Source organism: Euleptes europaea, chromosome 9 (assembly GCF_029931775.1).
Source record: "Euleptes europaea isolate rEulEur1 chromosome 9, rEulEur1.hap1, whole genome shotgun sequence".
NCBI lineage: Eukaryota > Metazoa > Chordata > Lepidosauria > Squamata > Sphaerodactylidae > Euleptes > Euleptes europaea.
The window spans coordinates 86,078,156-86,090,655 of NC_079320.1; positions in this window are offsets into that span (position 1 = coordinate 86,078,156).

Genomic DNA, 12,500 nt, shown 5'->3' on the forward strand with positions numbered 1-12,500 from the left:
CAGGGTCAGGGTTAGGGTTAGGGTTCTGTTAGGGTTATGGTTTGGGTTAGGGTTAGGGTCAGGGTCATGGTTAGGGGTAGGGGTAGGGGTAGGGGTAGGGGTAGGGGTAGGGGTAGGGTTACGGTTACGGTTACCGTTAGGGTTAGGGTTAGGGTTAGGGTTAGGGTTAGGGTTAGGGTTAGGGTTTGGGTTAGGGTAAGGGTTAGGGTTTGGGTTAAAGTTAGGGTTGGGTTAGGGTTAGGGTTAGGGTTATGGTCAGGGTTTGGGTTAGGGTTAGGGTTCGGGATCGGGTTCGGTTAGGGTTAGGGTTTGGGTTAAAGGCAGGGGCAGGGGCAGGGTTTGGGGTTAGGGTTAGGGTTAGGGTTAGGGTTATGGTCAGGGTAAGGATCAGGGTTAGGTTTACGGTTCGGGTTCGGGTTCGGGTTCGGGTTCTGGTTAAGGTTAGGGTCAGGGTTTGGGGTTAGGGTTAGTTTTAGGGTAAGGGTTGGGTTAGGGTTAAGGTTATGGTCAGGGTTTGGGGTTAGGGTTAGGGTTCGGGATTGGGTTCGGGTTCGGTTAGGGTTAGGGTTAGGTTTAACGTTAGGGATGGGTTAGGGTTAGGGTTAGGGTTACGGTCAGGGTAAGGGTTTGGGGTTAGGGTTAGGGTTCGGGTTCGGGTTCGGGTTCGGGTTCGGGTTCGGGTTCGGGTTCGGGTTCGGGTTAAGGTTAGGGTTGGGTTAGGGTTAGGGTTAAGGTGGTCAGGGTTTGGGGTTAGGGTTCGGGTTCGGGTTCGGGTTCGGGTTCGGGTTCGGGTTCGGGTTCGGGTTCGGGTTCGGGTTCGGGTTCGGGTTCGGGTTCGGGTTCGGGTTCGGGTTCGGGTTCGGGTTCGGGTTCGGTTAGAGTTAGGGTTAGGGTTAGGGTAAGGGTAAGAGTTAGGGTTAGGGATAGGGTTAGGGTTAGTGTTAGGGTTAGGTTTAGGGTCAAAGGCAGGGGCAGGGTAAGGGTTCGGTTTCCGGTTCGGGTTCGGGTTCGGGTTGGGTTCGGGTTCAGGTTCAGGTTAGGGTTAGGGTTAGGTTTGGGTTAGGGTTAGGGTTAGTGTTAGGGTTGGGTTAGGGTTAGGGTTAGGGTTAGGGTTAAGGTTAAGGTCAGGGTTTGGGTTTAGGGTTCGGGTTAGGGTTAGGGTTCGGGTTCGGGTTCGGGTTCGGGTTCGGGTTCGGGTTCGGGTTCGGTTAGGTTTAGGGTTAAGGTTATGGTCAGGGTTTGGGGTTAGGGTTCGGGTTCGGGTTCGGGTTCGGCTTCGGGTTCGGGTTCGGTTTCGGTTTCAGTTTCGGGTTCGGTTAGGGGTAGGGTTAGGGTTAGGGTTAGGGGCAGGGTTAGTGTTAGGGGCTGGGTCAGGGGCAGGGTAAGGTTTTTGGGTTAGGGTTACGGTTAGGGTTAGGGTTATGGTAAGGGTCAGGGTCTGGGTCAGGGTCAGGGTTCGGGTTCGGGTTCGGGTTCGGGTTCGGGTTCGGGTTCGGGTTCGGGTTCGGGTTCGGGTTCGGGTTCGGGTTAGGGTTGGGTTAGGGTTAGGGTTAGGGTTAGGGTTAGGGTCAGGGTTTGGGGTTAGGATTAGCTTTCGGGTTCGGGCTCGGTTACGGTTAGGGTGAGGGTCAGGGTGAGGGTCAGGGTATGGGTGAGGGTCAGGGTCAGGGTCAGGGTTTGGGGTCAGGGTCAGGGTTAGGGTTAGGGTTAGTGTCAGGTTAAGGGTCCGGGTCAGGGTTTGGGGTTAGAGTCATGGTCAGGGTCAGGGTTGTCCCAGTTCATGCCGTTAAGGGCCTACACTCTTAAAAAGGATCCCTTGCTGAGAAGGGATATGTTATCTTATTCAGCGAGACATCTGGCAGAAAGGTGATTTTGGTCACATCTTATTGATAGATAAGGAAAGGTGCTCTGCTTTGCCCGTTCAAGGAAAAGGACTAGAGCTACTTTCTTAGGTTGCTCTTAATAGAGCTGACCTTGAGAGTATTCCATCAGCCTGTCAGTATTACACAGACTTTCATTATACATTACACAAACCTCTGCAGTGGCCCAGCTTGCATGATGTGTACTAGCTCTAAACGGAATTAATCCTGCTCATGTTCACAGAATACCATAGTTATGTCAGAGACCATGACAGGGTTAGGGTTAATGTTAGTGTTAGTGTTAGTGTGAAAGTTAGGGTTAGGGTTAGGATTAGGGTTAGGGTTTGGGTTTGGGTTAGGGTAAGGGTTACGGTTAGGGTTAGGCTTAGGGTTAGGATTAAGGTTAAGGTTAGGGTTGGGTTAGGGTTAGGGTTACGGTCAGGGTCAGGGTAAGTCTCCTTTCCCTTCTGGAACATCTCTGGTCTCTTGCTCTGAGGAGGTTGAGAAGTCCCTCTGTTAAGTAAATGACCTTCTTACACTATCTCAGAGGTCTAGCTATTAGACTGGGTTCAGGATGCTCTTTAGCATTGGTAAGCCACATCGGTTTAGTTTGTAAGAATCCATAAATCCAATGGAAAGATCACTGCATTCCCATTCAAAGAATAGGAATTCTAAGGGGCTCTATCCTCTTTAGGAATAGAGCAGTCTTACAGGAAGACTGTAAGTAAAATATGTTGAAATATCCAGATCTTGATACTTCAAAATACCTCAGAGAACTGCTGTCTATGCAAGGATCAGAGTCTCAATGTTTTACATCTCAGGCCTCTGAGATGGAGAAATGTGACTTCAGACAGCTGCCGTCTGCCAGCAATAACAATCTGAAGTGCTGGCTGTACTGTGGCTGTATTTATACTGTTTCTAGACTCAGTTAGGGTGAAGAGAGATCCTTTATCTCCTCTTTCTTATCCATTAAGAGGGATACCTTTTATTCCCTTTGTCTGATAGGATGTGCAGTGCTGAAATGGCTTACTAGCAGCTGCTCAGCTCTTTATGTCCATATATGGGCGTCCTTTCCTTTCAGTCCACTTTGCTTAAAGTATAAACACATTTCTGAGTTGCAAGATCACGTTATATACAAAATTTGCATACTATCCTCTTTGTTAAGACAACACGCATTAAATGAGACTACTGTGATATCTGTAGCACAACATTTAACTATATAATTCATAAAACACAATTAGAGCTTACATTGTAACTTGCAAAGTGTCTTTGTTTACAGTAGTCAGTAGCATAGCCTTTAGCGAGATTACAGAAGAGCAAGAAAGCATATTACTGATATCTTTGAGAGAACTTTAATGCCTTTAAGCTATAATAAGCACAGTTTCAGATATTAATGTACTCTTAGTATATTAAGATATCGTAAGACCTTGAGAAGGACAAAAGTGTCCTGCTTTTGTGATTCTGACATCTGGCAGCTGTCAGGAAGGTGATTTTGGACACATCTTATTGATAGATAAGAAAAGGTGCTCTGCTTTGCCCCTTCAAGGACTACAGCGACTTTCTTAGGTAGCTCTTGATAGGGCTGACCTTGAGAGTATTCCATCAGCCTTTCAGCATTACAGAAACTTTCATTATACATTACACAAACCTCTGCAGTGGCCCAGTTTGCCTGATGTGTACTAGCTCTATATGGAAATAATCCTGCTCATGTTCACAGAATACCATAGTTATGTCAGAGACCATGACAGGGTTATGGTTATGGTTATGGTTAGGGTTAGGGTCAGGGTCAGGGTTTGGGGTTAGGGTTAGGGTTAAGCAAAGTATCCCCTCTGCTTAAACACTTATTTCGCTTACATGATCACGTTATATACATAATTTTTATACCATCCTCTTCGTTAGGACAATACGCATTAAATCAGACTACTTAGAGATCTGTAGCACAACAGATCTGTAGCACAACATTATCTATATAACTCATAAAACACAATTATAGCTTACATTGCCACTTGCAAAGTGTCTTTGTTTACATAGCCTTTAGCGAGATTACAGAAGAGCAACAAAGCATATTACTCATATCTTTGAGAGAACTTTAATGCCTTTAAGCTATAATAAGAACAGTGTGAGGGTCTCTGTGTCTCTGCTTTCCATCACCTGCTTTGTTATCAGTGAACTCGTAAAAGCAGTTCACACCTTCTGGTCCCAGGCGCCTGGCCTGATTGCCCCAAGTATCTCCCCCCCCCCGCTGTTCTTCCTGCCAGTACTCCCTCATGCCGATGCGGCCTTGGAAGTGTGATAGCTTCAGCAGACTTCCTGGGACTCGTTTGATGTTTTGTATTATGCCAAGCTTGTAACTTCCCATAACAATAAGTGTGAACCCCAGTGCCCCTGTGCCCTGGAGTCAATATATTCTGTAAACCCGATAAGCCCCTCACTTGCAACTTTCTACCTGTGCCTGTCTCATCTCCTGATGTCTTCAATAAATCTGTTGTTTCCGTATCAACGCCTGAGCAATTGATTTGGAGAAATAGACTCAGAGAGGGGGGAACTCTCACATTAAGTTGCAAGTCTTTGCCTCTCGGACTGCAGCTGTACCTGTTGGGACAGAATGTCAGCCGACGAGGAAACCACCCCTACCCCGGAGGAACCGGAGGTGCCGGAGAAACCGGACCGCAAGGAGGAAGGCGCCAAGCCAAAGATTCCTAGGGGTCCCATCCCCGACCAGGGCCGGGAAGGGCGCCCCCGGGGACTCTTCAACAACTGGCTGGACTCCCCCAAAGGTTGGTCTCTTTCGCGGACTGCGGCGAAGGAGCGCCGGTTGGCCTTCCCCAGTACGGGACTCGAGGGGGATCCGGCACGCAAGGAGGCCGTAATGGAGGAAGAGCGACGGCAGTGGCAGGAGGACCGCCAAGCTATGCAGGAGCAGATGGAGACCATGCAGCGCGTGATGGGTGAGATGGCAGCGGCCCTCGACGCACTGAAAGTGCAACCGCCCGCCGGCAACCCCCCGGACGGGGCGCCGGCAGCTCCTCCCGCACCTCCTAGCCTCCCGTCCCGTCTGGACCTGAAAGTCACGTATGACGGTTCAGGGGACCAGTTGACCTTTTTTATGGTCCAAGTGGACATTTTTATGCGAGAACAAGGTCGGACCTTCACTTCCGAAGAGTCCCGGGTGCAGTACGTGGCTTCCTTACTGCAAGGGGAGGCGGCCGCCTGGATGGTGTTGCAGTATGAGCTCCGTTCGCCGGTACTGCGGACCCTGGACGAGTTTATGATAGCACTCCGAAACCGCTTCGAGGACCCGACTCTGGGTGAGCGGGCTAAAGCCTCCCTGATGCAGCTGCGCCAAGGGACCAAGTCGGTGGCACAGTATGCAAGTGAGTTCAGTCACTGGCTAGCCGAATCCTGGACTGGAGTGAGGCCACTCTGGTACAGTGTTTCAGGGAGGGTCTCAACCCAGACCTCCAACATTGGGCCTTCATGCAAGGGAACCCCCCGGATGTGGAAGGTTGGGTTCGCCACGCTGCGGACATTGAGAATCGTAAACAGCTCCTGAATTTGTCTAAGCAGCGCATCGGACGAGACCCGAGACCCGGAGTGACCGGGGCCGGGACTTCCGACCGGGAGGAAGCGGGGGTCCCTCGGCCGCTGAACGCCGCAAACGTTTGAAACCGGGGTCTGCTGACCTGCGGAGGAAAGGGACACTTTGCGTCGCAATGCCCCTCTCGTTCGGGCCGTCCCAACCCCCCACGCCAAGCCCCGACCGAACCGCAGAAGGCAGCTGCCGAGGACCAGCCCCGCCGCAGGAGCGGACCACCGGGCCGACGTTCAGGCGCACCCTCCGCTCTCCATGCGCGCCCACAGGACGGGGTTTCCACCTCTACAGGCCCAACGGGGTCCCGGATTACAAGTACTACCTTTGATTCGGACGGGTCCCCGACCGCCACCACTCCATCCCCCTCTTCCAGCGAGGAGGAAGAGTGGGCACAGCCGGCAAAAAACGCCGTCGGTCTGCTGTAGAGGGGGCTCCGCAGCAGACCGCCCCTGTCGTTGTGCAAGGAGCTCCACCGATGGTAAGCGCCCAGGAGGACAATGTGTATGTGCGTGTTCACCTATCCCTACCTAAAGGGGGTCCCAGTTTAGAATTCCCCGCTTTGGTTGACTCGGGGTGTGCCCGCACCATGATTAGTGAGGAAGCTGCAAGAAACTGGGTGTCCGCGCAAGCGGCTTCCGGGACCCCTCCGCTTTTCCCAAATGGACGGGAGTGATTTTAAACGGGGCCCGGTGACCCACAGAACTGCAGCAGTGATTATGTCTGTGGGGGAACATTGGGAACGCCTGTATTTTACCATCGCCCCTATTGTAACCCCTGTGGTGTTGGGGATGAACTGGCTACAGGGACACAACCCCTCCATCGACTGGGTGAAACGGGTGCTCTCGTTTCCCGAAAGCCCCTGTGGGTTACATGACAAGGAACGGGTACTCAGGACTCCGGCCGCCGCATTGGTAGGGTCCCCCACCCCAGCCTCCGTTCCTCCTCAACTGCCCACCGAATACTCGCAGTTTGCGGATGTTTTTGATGTTAGGGAATGTGACGAACTACCCCCCACAGAGAGACGGACTGCGCCATCGAAATTGTGGGGAAGGCAAGCTGTCTAAAGGGAAGGTCTACCCCATGAGCCCTAGTGAGAAGGCGGTGTTACGGGACTATCTGGATGCCAACTTAGCAAGGGGTTTCATACGCCCTTCCAAGGCTCCTTATTCGGCCCCAGCCTTCTTTGTAAAGAAAAAGACGGGAGCTTTAAGACTGTGTATTGACTTTCGTAGGCTAAACGCAGTCACCCAGTCTAACGGCTTACCCTCTCCCTCTTATTCCCGACCTTCTAGCACAATTAAAGGAGGGCCGAATCTTCACCAAACTGGACTTGGTGGAAGCATACCACCGCATTCGCATTAAAGAAGGAGACGAGCCAAAACGGCCTTTTCCAGTTGTTTTGGAATGTTTGAATACCTAGTCATGCCGTTCGGACTTTCGGGGGCTCCAGTGTTTTATGCAATTAATTAATGAGGTTTTACATGATTTGCTGTTTCGGGGGGTGGTGGTATTTCTCGATGACATCCTTATTTACTCTGAAACCATGGAAGAACATGTGCGTCTGGTGCGAGACGTGCTCCAGCGGCTGCGGGAGCACAAACTGTATGCTAAAGTGTCCAAATGTGAATTCCACCGACCTTCCATTACTTTTCTTGGGTACGTGATCTCCCACCAGGGTTTGGAATGGACCCCGCCAAGGTCCAAGCGGTGCGGGAATGGGAAACCCCCACCACCCGACGCCAACTTCAGCAGTTTTTGGGGTTCGCCAACTTTTACCGCAACTTCATTCCTAACTTTGCCAAGTTGCGCTTCCCCTCACTGCCCTGTTGCGTACCAAAAACAAGGGGCTAGCGCCGCTCTTCCCTCGGCCCGTTTGCAATGGTCCCCCCAGTGCCAGCAGCTTTTGAACGTTTAAAGCTGCTTTTTTCATCCGAGCCCGTTTTAGCACACCCGGATTGCACCAAGCCTTTTGTGGTGCAAGTGGATGCCTCGGATGTGGCCATGGGGGGGGGCCCTATTGCAAAGGGCTGAAGGGGGGCGGTTGCGGCCATGCGCCTACTTCTCCAAGAAGTTTTCCCAGTCCGAAATCAACTGGGCTATTTGGGAGAAGGAGGCGGCAGCGGTCAAACATGCCCTCACCATATGGAGGCACTTCTTAGAACTGCCCTTTGAAGTGTGTACCGATCACAAGAATCTTGAGGCTCTCAAGGGAGCTAGAAAGCTCAACGCCAAACAAATTCGGTGGCTCAATTTTTCGCCAAATTCCGGTTCACCCTCAAACATGTCCCTGGCAAAGAAAATGCCCTAGCCGATGCTCTGTCACGACTTCCCCAGTATCGCAACGATTTCGATCGCCCGGTCGACTCCCTGTTCACTCCCGAGCAGCGAGGGGAGGTCCCAAGCTTAGCCGTCACTACCCGGTCCCAAGCCCGTCAACCGGGGACCCCCCCTACGCTCAAGGGTATCCCGGAAGCTTTCCAACAGCGGCTCCGGAACGCCTCCTTACAGGAGGAGGAGCACCATCTCCTCCCCACTGGCATGGAACGAACGAACACCTGGTGGGTACAAGGGGGAAAGCTATATGTCCCATCTTCCCTTCGCAAAGAGGTGTTGGGACTTGTACATGGTGCCAGGTTGGCGGGTCATTTTGGATTCATAAAGACTCTTCACCTCGTAAGGAGGCAATTCTGGTGGCCCGGTATGAGATCCGATGTGGAATTGTATGTGCGCAGCTGCCCCACTTGCGCCACAGCTAAGAAACGGATGGGAAAACCCCCCGGGCTTCTCAAACCGCTTGAGAACCCCTCCCGTCCCTGGGAAGTCATAGCCATGGATTTTATCACCGACCTACCTCCCAGTCGGGGAAAGACGGTTCTTTGGGTAATCACGGACCTTTTCTCCAAACAGGTCCATTTTGTTCCATGTGCGGGTCTTCCTTCGGCCCAGGGCTTGGCCAAACTATTTGTCACGCACGTCCTTAGACTACACTCGATCCCGAGGAAGGTCCTCTCCGACCGGGGGGTCCAGTTTGTAGCCAAATTCTGGCGAGCCTTCCTAAAATTGATGGGGGTGGAGGAACAGGGCCTCTCTTCCGCCTACCACCCCCAAACTGATGGTCAAACTGAACGTATAAACGCGGTGGTAGAATGTTATTTGCGTTGCTATGTAAATTTTCACCAGGACGACTGGGTGGACCTGCTGCCATTTGCCGAATATGCGTACAACAACGCGCCCCATTCCTCTACCGGCTTTAGTCCCTTCCAAGTGATCTACGGGACGGAATTCGGTCCCTTCGGTTCCGCCCCCATCACGCCAGATCTCCAGTCCACCCCTGATCTTCAGGAGTGGATTCAGGTAGTTAAATCTACCTGGCCGTGGCTGCTCAAAAACCTTGAGAGGGCTAAAAGCAAGTACAAGGAACAGGCAGACAAACACCGGTCTCCGGGATGGGAACTTAAGGTGGGGGAGCAAGTTTATCTGTCCACCAAAAACCTCCGCTCTCTTCGTCCCTGCAAAAAACTGAGCGACCGTTATGTGGGACCTTTCCCCATTACCAGAGTGATCAACGAAGTTACCGTGGAACTTGAACTCCCAAAAACCCTCAAGGGAGTCCATCCGGTCTTTCATATAAGCCTCCTCAAACCTTATGTGGCAGCCCCCCAGTTCCACCCCCCTCCCGAACACGAGATTCCTACCGTGGTGGGAGGGGATACCCATTTGGAAGTGTCCAAGGTTTTAGATTCCAAATGGAAGAAAGGGAAACTATTTTACTTTGTTCGTTGGAAAAACCTTGGGTCCGCGCACGACGAGTGGGTGGCAGCACCCCACATGGTGGCCCCTCGCTTGATCCGAGAATTCCACCTCGCTTATCCCGATAAGCCTCGCCCTCTCGAGGACCCCGGAGGGGGGCCTTAAGGGGGGCAGAATGTGAGGGTCTCTGTGTCTCTGCTTTCCATCACCTGCTTTGTTATCAGTGAACTCGTAAAAGCAGTTCACACCTTCTGGTCCCAGGCGCCTGGCCTGATTGCCCCAAGTATCTCCCCCCCCCCCGCTGTTCTTCCTGCCAGTACTCCCTCAGGCCGATGCGGCCTTGGAAGTGTGATAGCTTCAGCAGACTTCCTGGGACTCGTTTGATGTTTTGTATTATGCCAAGCTTGTAACTTCCCATAACAATAAGTGTGAACCCCAGTGCCCCTGTGCCCTGGAGTCAATATATTCTGTAAACCCGATAAGCCCCTCACTTGCAACTTTCTACCTGTGCCTGTCTCATCTCCTGATGTCTTCAATAAATCTGTTGTTTCCGTATCAACGCCTGAGCAATTGATTTGGAGAAATAGACTCAGAGAGGGGGGAACTCTCACAAACAGTTTCAGATATTAATGTACTCTTTGTACATTAAGATATCTTAAGATTTTGAGAAGGACAAAAGTGTCTTGCTTTTGTGATTCTGACATCTGGCAGCTGACTCAGAAAGGTGATTTTGGTCACGTCTTATGGATAGATAATGGTGCTTTACTTTGCCCCTTCATGGACAAGGACTAGAGCGACTTTATTAGGTAGCTGTTGACAGAGCTGACCTTGAGAGTATTCCATCAGCCTGTCAGCATTACACAGACTTTCATTATACATTACACAAACCTCTGCAGTGGCCCAGTTTGCATGATGTGTACTAGCTCTATATGGAATTAACCCTGCACATATTCACAGAATACCCTAGTTATGTCAGAGACCATGACAGGGATAGGGTTAGGGTTAGGGTTAGGGTTAGGGTTAGGGTTAGGGTTAGGGTTAGGGTTAGGGTTAGGGTTAGGGTTAGGGTTAGGGTTAGGGTTAGGGTTAGGGTTAGGGTTAGGGTTAGGGTTAGGGTTGAACTAGGGTTAGGGTTAGGATAAGGGATAGCATTAGGGTAAGAGGTTAGAGTTAGGGTTAGGGTTTAATTAGGGTTAGGGTTAGGGTTAGGGTTGGGTAAGCGTTAGGGTTAGGGTTAGGGTCAGGGTTTGGGTAAGGGTTGAGAATGGGTTAGGGTTAGTGTTAGGGTTAGGGTTAAAGGTAGGGTTGGGTTAGGGTTAGGGTTAGGGTTAGAGTTAAGGTTTAGGGTTAAGGTGAGGGTTAGGGTTAACTTTAGGTTTAAAGGTAGGGTTGGTTTAGGGTTAGGGTTAGGGTTTAGAGTTAAGGTTAGGGTTAAGGTTAGGTTTGAATTAGGATTAGGGTTAGGGTTAGTGTTAGGGTTTAAAGTTAGGGTTAGGGTTAGGGTTTAATTAGGGTTAGGGTGAGGGTTAGGGTTGGGTAAGTGTTAGAGTTAGAGTTAGGGTTAGGGTTAGGGTTAGGGTTTGCGTCAGGGTTAGGGTTTGGTTTAGGGTTGGGTTAGGGTTAGAGTTAGAGTAATGGTTTAGGGTTAAGGTTTAGGGTTAAGGTTAGGGTTACTGTTAGGGTTAGGGTCAGGAGTTCGGTTAGGGTTCGGTTAGGGTACGCGTTAGGGTTAGGGTTAGGGTTAGGGTTAGGGTTAGGGTTAGGGTTAGGGTTAGGGTTAGGGTTAGGGTTAGGGTTAGGGTTAGGGTTAGGGGTTCGGTTAGGGTTAGGGTTAGGGTTAGGGTCAGGATCAGGGTCAGGATCAGGATTTGGAGTTAGGGTTAGGTTCAGGGCCCGGTTTGTCGCTGTTCAGGCCGTTAACTGCCTACACTCTTAGAAAGGATCCCTTAAGGTTTAGGGTTAAGGGTTGGGGTTACGGTAAGGGTTACTGTTAGGGTTAGGGTTAGGGTTAGGGTTGTGTAAGCCTTAGGGTTAGGGTTAGGGTTAGGGTTAGGGTTTGAGTTGGGGTTAGGGTTAGGGTTAGGGTTAAAGGTAGGGTTGGGTTATGGTTAGGGTTAGGGTTAGTGTTAGGGTTCAAAGTTAAGGTTAGGGTTAGGGTTAGGGTTAGGGTTAGGGTTAGGGTTAGGGTTGGGTAAGGGTTAGGGTTAGGGTTAGGGTTTAGGGTTAAGGTTTAGTGTTAAGTTTAGGGTTACTGTTAGGGTTAGGGTTAGGGTTGGGTAAGCGTTAGGGTTAGGGTTAGGGTTGGGTTAGGGTTAGGGTTAGGGTTAGGGTTGGGGTTAGGGTTTAGGGTTAAGGTTTAGGGTTAAGTTTAGGGTTACTGTAAGGGTTAGGGTTAGGGTTGGGTAAGCGTTAGGTTTAGAGTTAGGGTTAGGGTTAGGGTTAGGTGTGGGTTAGGGTTAGGGTTAGGGTCAGGGTTTGGGGTTTGGGTTAGGGTTAGCGTACGAGTCAGGGTCCTGTCAAAATATGGTTAATTCTTTGGAGAAAGATTTTGTTAGAAGCATCCTAAATCATAATAATATTTCAGTACAGAAGACACACTATACCTTGCTGTGTCATCTGTAGTCCTCTAAGAATCTAAGCTCTATGAGAACATGTGAAGTTATCCCAGAGTATCTGTATTTTCTAAGTCTTGAATCCTTTAAAGACCTATTAATTTTCTTTACTGATCATCATTAAGATCAGGCATTGCCTATGTACATGCTATGCATATTCTTTCTAGTTTTAGACAGCAATGCTGAATATATAAAAACTGTGTTAGCTTAAAGCTTTTTAAATTCTCTTTGGCTGTGACAATCTTTATATGCGCTGTACTATGTATCAGCAGTGTGCATATCTCACAGAGTACAGAGAGTCTCCTTTCCATTCAGGAATATCTCTGGTCTCTTGCTCTGAGGAGGTTCAGAAGTCCCTCTTTTAAGTAGAGGACCTTCTGACATTATCTCAGAGGTCTAGCTACTAGCCCTGTGTTCAGGATGCTCTTTAGCATTGGTAAGGCAAATCGGTTTAGTTTATAAGAATCCATAAATCCAATGGACTCTCAGTGTTCCAATATATGGGAAGATCACTGCACAGGTTCCCATTCAAAGAATAGGAATTCTAAGGGTCTCTATCCTCTTCTAGGAATAGAACAGTCTCACAAGAAGACTGTAAGAAAGATACGTTGAAATATCCAGATCTTGATTCTTCAAAATACCTCAGAGAACTGCTCTCCACGCAAGGATCAGTCTCAATATTGTACA